Source organism: Anastrepha obliqua, chromosome 1 (genome assembly GCF_027943255.1).
Source record: "Anastrepha obliqua isolate idAnaObli1 chromosome 1, idAnaObli1_1.0, whole genome shotgun sequence".
Classification (NCBI taxonomy): Eukaryota; Metazoa; Arthropoda; class Insecta; order Diptera; family Tephritidae; genus Anastrepha; species Anastrepha obliqua.
The window spans coordinates 144,655,832-144,662,231 of NC_072892.1; the positions used below are offsets into that span (position 1 = coordinate 144,655,832).

Below are 6,400 nucleotides of genomic sequence, written 5' to 3' on the forward strand. Positions count from 1 at the left end.
TGATGAAATTCTTGCATTTCATATCTATTCTGCTCCATATGAAAAGTATCAAATATTTATATGAGAAAATTCATAAAACCAATATCGAGCGTTGAATAAAATTTCGAGTGTAGGTAGACACACCAACGGCACTTGGAGCAACTCCGGACTGCTAAATGGTTCCATTTCAATCTGCCGACAACGTCAACATCACTTTTAGTAAGATTTTAAAATTAATAACATTAGTAAAATTCAATAATTTTTAGAAGTTTTTTATGCACCGATTTTGTTACAACATTGCAGTTAGATTATGCAAAGTTGAGAGTAGCAGCCTGGCAACATTCATTGCTACTTTCTACGGAAAAATTGTGAAATGCCTTCACTTGTTCATTATTCATCATATCATTCCCACCATCGATGCCATCAATCGTCATCTTCTTAGTGCTAATTAAATTTCAAAGTAATGAAGAAACGATGTAGCATAAACCGTTGAGTGGGGCGAAAAAATATCCGATGAAACTAAAAACGACTACCTTTCATGACAGCGACGTAATAATTTGGTGAAGGCATATATTTAGAAAATGTTGAGCATAGCAGCACGTGAAGCTATAGGCTGACTTGTAAATTAGTTGGATGCAATTTTAACTTTTTTTGAAATTCAAGGCTATTTTTCGCTCCACGCGTCAGACGGTGGGTTAACGCGGTATTCTGGTCTGGAAATTTGAAAAAATCGATTTTTTTGCATATTTTCAATGTCTACACCTTCAAAAATATGCCCTTCAGCGGATTTTTCAAAAATCGAATTATTTTCGGAGACACAGCGGATTTTGTGGCGTGGCGTCTAAGCCGGCCGAGTGGAGTGAGTCGCACAATGAACGGCAAATGTTACCGGCCTCGGGGACTCGTTCTTTTCAGCAAATCTTTTGTATTCCACACAACCTTTATTTATTCTATACATATATATATATATATACTTATACTTCTATAATATATACCTGAAAATATATCGCCGATTAATCCAGAGTGAGTAGTAAATATTACGATCTAAGTTATTCTATAGAAATTGTTGCTCAAACTTCAAACGCGATTTTCTCAAAACTACTTTTTTTGAGATGGTCGTCATGATATCTCAAGTTCTACTTGAGCAATCGCTTTGAAGTTTGATAAGATTTTTTTATTATACATCTGTCTATCGCGCCTGCCTCGGATTTTGAAAAATTTAAGTTTGAAGTATTTTTAAAAAATTTGAGAAGGTAAAAAAAAGAGGGTAAACATTTTTTTTTTCAAGTTTACGCCGTTTTGTGAATTTTTTTTCTTTTATTTGGCGTAATCCGATAGCGACATCCTAAATACTGAAGAATTTTTTTAATTTGTTTGCTTTAGATCACTACAAGGGTTGGAATCATGTCAACCATGGGACATCGGTTTTTATGTAGCCCCCACTCCGCCGGCCAATACTTTTCCAATATTAATAAAAACCATAAAAAAATGGATAGTAAAAATGCTTTTCATTTTTTTTATCTCCATTTTAAAAATACCTAAAATTAAGGCATCCAGAGCAAAATACCCCCTTAAATGAAGACTTGAAAACTCATAACCTTTCGAAATTGTAATCCCTCAAAATTGTGTTGGCGTAATTGGATTAAATCTTTGTGCTCTTTTAAAAATTTCGCTCAGTAGTTACAGAAACTCCTTCAAAGCAAAATTTTCTTAATCTCATCCCTTCATACCCTGGGAACATTCCGATCTTTTGACGGCGATTTAAAGTCATCAATTTAATGAGACTGCGTTGTACTATATGTCAAAGTTCCGGACAGAATGATTCTGTTTTAATCGGAAGCGCACTCTTTAAAGTGCGTGTCATATCGGCGTTAATTTTTAATAATTTTGAAGCGTTGCTCGTACGAATACGAGAAATAAAATTTTGGTAATCCAAAAGAGAACAAAATTATTAATATTTTTTTTTTTTTTGATGGGTGAGGTAGGGCTGAAACTGCCTTCACACTTACAGCGACCGTCGTCTACTGAGTTGAGTGGAGGGACCAGTAACAAAATTCATCTCCACTTCTGGGGACTTGGCATTTAAATACAAAATTGCTATGTTCGTTTTGAGATACTTAAATATCCTATACCTGCTTTCTATTCAAATTCTATTAGCTGCTGATGATCCCAAAAGTATTTTCACTATTTAAATGATTCGCATTGCACAGCTACCATTTTCTTCCGCTGTTGATAAAAGCAAGTCGAGTCGGCCGTCGTAGCTGAATGAGTTGGTGCGTGACTACCATTCGGGAGTACATAGGTTCAAGTCTCCGTGCATGAAACAATAAAAATTATAAAAAAACTTTTTTTCCAATAGCAGTTGCTCCTCGGAGACATTGGCAAACCTCGGAGTGTACCTCTGCCATGAAAAGCTCCTGATTAAAAAATATTTTGCTGCTCAGAGTCGGCTTAAAAATGTAGGCCCTTCCAATTGTGGAACAACATCAAGATGCACACCACAAATAGGAGAAGGAACTCGGCCAAATACCTAACAGAAGTGTGTGCGCCAATTATTTATTTTTAAAGTCGATAATTCAAACTCATTTGTCATGGCCTATCTGGAAAATGTGACATATTAATGCTAGAGAATAAAATAATTTGTTAGATTTATTGTCGGAAATGCAAAATTGGCACAAAAAAAGAAAAACTGCACAAAGTGCAGTAAATAAAACAAAGCGTGATGAATCATTTAATCGGCAGCAAAAAAAGATAAATAAAATACATGAAAATATTGCAATGCAGAAGCGCCGCCAGAGCAAAGTCTATTGAATTCAAGCCGCAATGAAATCGCAGCAAGCTAATTTATGGGCAGACACAAATGTGAATGCAAACACATTTGAATTATTAAATGGGAAGTGGCCGCTGCAGACAATAACCTTCCAGACACAAAGCGTAGAAAAACAAAAGTAAATTTTCTAAACCAAAACCAAAAGTGGACTTATGTAACACATTTTGACCAGACTCGGTACTTTACTGCAGGTCATAGAGCTGCGAAGACTGTGAGGCTGTGCAAGCACAAGGCAAGCGTCAACGAAGAAAAGTTGTGTGAAAGCAGAAAAGCCGAAAGCAGTGACACCAATAAACTTTTGTCGGCGGCATAAGGCAAAAATCCCACTGCTGGCATTTGGTTAGGGCTGAGACTTTCTTGTCGCCACCGCTGACAGCACCACTGGCATCAGCTGTTCTAGCTGGTATCGCAAGTGTAGACTCATATTATTTTCAAAACAAAGAAGTAGAATGTAAAAACAAAAGAAAAAAATATTTTCTTTTTACGAACAGTGGCCGCCGCTGCGACTCTGCACGACAACACACCCACATTTCATACTAAGCATTCAATCTCGTCCACTCACCTGGTTTGTTGCTGCTATTGTTGCCGGCTGAAATTTGCTGTTGTTGCGCTTGCTGGGATTGCTGCTGCTGATTTGGCGGCGGCTGCTGTTGTGACTGCGGATGTTGACCGTTGTGCTGCAGATGCGATTGCTGGGCGCCACCTATGCCGCCGCCATTTGCAACAACAGCTGCCGGATGTATGGCGAGCAATTTCGTTTCCGGTGGCTTATGTGGACCCATAGTGATCTGCGGCGCCCCCATCGCTATGGTGGGTGCTGGCATCATCAGTGTTGACATGGCCAGCATAATTTGCGAATGAATTTTGCCGGTTTGCTGGTTCAAAATTGCTACTCGAAAGAGAGAGAGAACGAGAGTTGCACTGCTGGTCTGCTGGTGGTGTGGAGTGTTTGAAATTTGAGGTTGCTTGGTGGCGGCGACTGGGCGCCCACTGGCAGACTACTAAAATATGTGGACGTTTATATGCAGCGCGGAGACAAAGGTCACTCACTATTAACTCGCTGCCTCACAGCCTCACTCACTATTAACTCGCTGCCTCACAGCCTCACTGCCTCGCTTGGCGCGTCTGGACGTTTGCCTCAGAAGCAATTCAAATGCTGCTACTGCTTTGGCATTTAACACTTCTGCACGGTTGTATGAATGTGTGTGTGTGTTTGGGTGTAGGTGTATAATGTGTGGGTGTGTATGTGTGTACGGTTGCACTTGTACTTTTCAACTTATTGATTTGCTCTTAGTAAGAGTGTCAACAAACGGTGGCGACGGCAACGATAGCAACGACAACGTCGCACTTACAGCTTGCAAGGTGAATCTGTTGCTAAATTTCCTTACACTTTGCTGTTAGCTCACCACTTTTTTGCTGGTTTTGTGTGGACTTTTGCTACTGCCTTTGTTTTTGGGTTGTCTCTGAACTCCTACAAAGGTCGTCGTACTTTAATTTATAGCATTTTGAGCGTAAAATCTGCTGTCGTCTGCTGCAGCTTCCACTGTCTCACTGCCACCTTCCTTTGCTTTGCTGGTTTTTTCAAGAATTTTCGTTTGCAAAATGTCTGCGCCGCTAGATTTATAATGACAATTTTACCAATATTTCTACTGTCTCCCTTCTTGTTGTTGTTATTTTTTCTCGACCCGTTTTACATTCGCACTAAAATTTTCTATAGTAAAATTTTCACTTTTCTTTCAGTTTTCAATTGGTGGTTGCCTCACTGGCTGGAAATCTTGCTGGCTGGTTGGTGTGTATCTCGACTTGCAACGAGCGCCGCATACACAGAATTCGTTGCGGGCTGCACTCGTTTGCTCGACTTCTTCTATATACTACAAGTGTGTAGACCACTAAGTATGAATGAATGAATGTGTGTATGTGTATGTATGAGTATGTTTGTCTTTCCGCCGTATTTTCTAGGTTGCTGCTTGCTGCCTTTTGCACTCTATCTGCCTTGCTATGTTTTGCGCTTATTTTTTTCACTCACTTTCTCGTAGTGTGCCACACACACAAAAACTTATACACACACACACGGATGTACACTCTTTAACTGTATATTTCTATATATATAACGAGGGCAACAACATTGCAACGTTTTATATGGTCATTCAACCGGAAGGATGCTGCAACTCAGCTTTTATTACGTATACGCACCCGCCTCCGCCAAATGCTATACTACTCAAGTATATGAATGAGAGCGCAGCTTTGCGCTGTGGAATTTATTATATAAATTTTTATACCTTTTTCAATTAAACTATATATATTTTTTAACTTATCGATTGCTTTTCTTTTATAAAACTTTCTGTTTCTTTAGCCGGAGCAAAATCAAAACACGGCAGCGTGTGACGCGTAATTTTGCAAAAAATTTGTCTGCATACAAGCACGTCTAGCACCACATCAGCAGCATCTGCTGTCACTAATCACTGCCAGCTATTGGCGTGTATTAAAGTAAATGTCTGAATAAACTCGTTTTATTTTTGGCGCCCTCAACAGCACAAGTGTTGTGCGCCACCGGTCAGCTGTAGTTGTTCAGGCGGCGTTTATGAAACTTTCTTTATTTTATAGATTTTCCTGCGATTTAATTTACTTCGCGTTTTGCTGTTGAAATTCAGTGAATGGGAGAAAATGTTAAAAAAGCAACAACAAAAAAAAAGTACAAGTAAATAAATCAAAAATAAAGGTTAGTCGACAGAAAAACTTTGCTTGAAATTATTGGTCTAGAAAGTTTGCACATAATTAAATTTTATATTAATAAAAAACTTATATGATTAGATTTATAAATTAAAATAAAAATCAAGAACAGCAGCCTTCACGTTGACTTAAATTTAGTGAGCCAAATCTGTTGAATTTAAAGTAGCTTTTATTGAATATTCTGAGTCACGAAAAAAAAATTCTGCATACAAATTTCATGAAACAAGCACACAACTTGTTTAATAAAGTCTCCTTAAATCTAGGCATTGAAATCGCAAATAAAATTCGGGAAAATTTAATATATCTATCACTATTAATTAAAAAAAAACTTCACCTGAGCTTAATTTATTTCAGTTATAATTAATTGTAAAATTTTATTCACAAAAAAATGTAATCAGCCTGATTTCGACTTCTGCAAACTATGAAGCTTCGACATTAGTTTGTAGCTCACTTGAATTCACTCTAAACTTGAGCTCGAATTAAAATGAAATCTATTTAGGCAGGTCGCAACTTGCAGAAAATATTCGTTAGCTGAAGAAGATGGCTGTAATGAAATATTTTTCCGTAACCACTTAAAATTTGCGTAAACAAAATTCTTTATATATATAATTTGTTGATGAAAAATAGCGAATGTTTCTATTTGCACTAAAATTGTTTATGAGAGATCAAAAAAAAATATTACTAAAATCACACCAAGCAAATAAAAACATAAGACCAACGCCGGTTTTCCAAATGGCGCACAAATTAAAAAAAATAAGTGTTGTTATAGATATTTAAAAATTAAAAAATATTGAATTTAAAACATTAGCAAAATAAAAAAAAACTAAATTTAAATAATGAAAAATTTAAAAAATATTGAAT

At 37.1% G+C, this 6,400-nt stretch overlaps 1 long non-coding RNA gene across 1 annotated transcript; it reads left to right on the forward strand.

Annotated features, from left to right (window-relative positions):
* Positions 1-2,648: 2,648 nt before the first annotated feature.
* Positions 2,649-5,009, forward strand: LOC129236412 (uncharacterized). The gene is made up of 3 exons (XR_008581665.1): positions 2,649-2,927; positions 4,550-4,702; positions 4,769-5,009. It is a non-coding gene; the product is annotated as an uncharacterized LOC129236412 (long non-coding RNA).
* Positions 5,010-6,400: the final 1,391 nt, after the last annotated feature.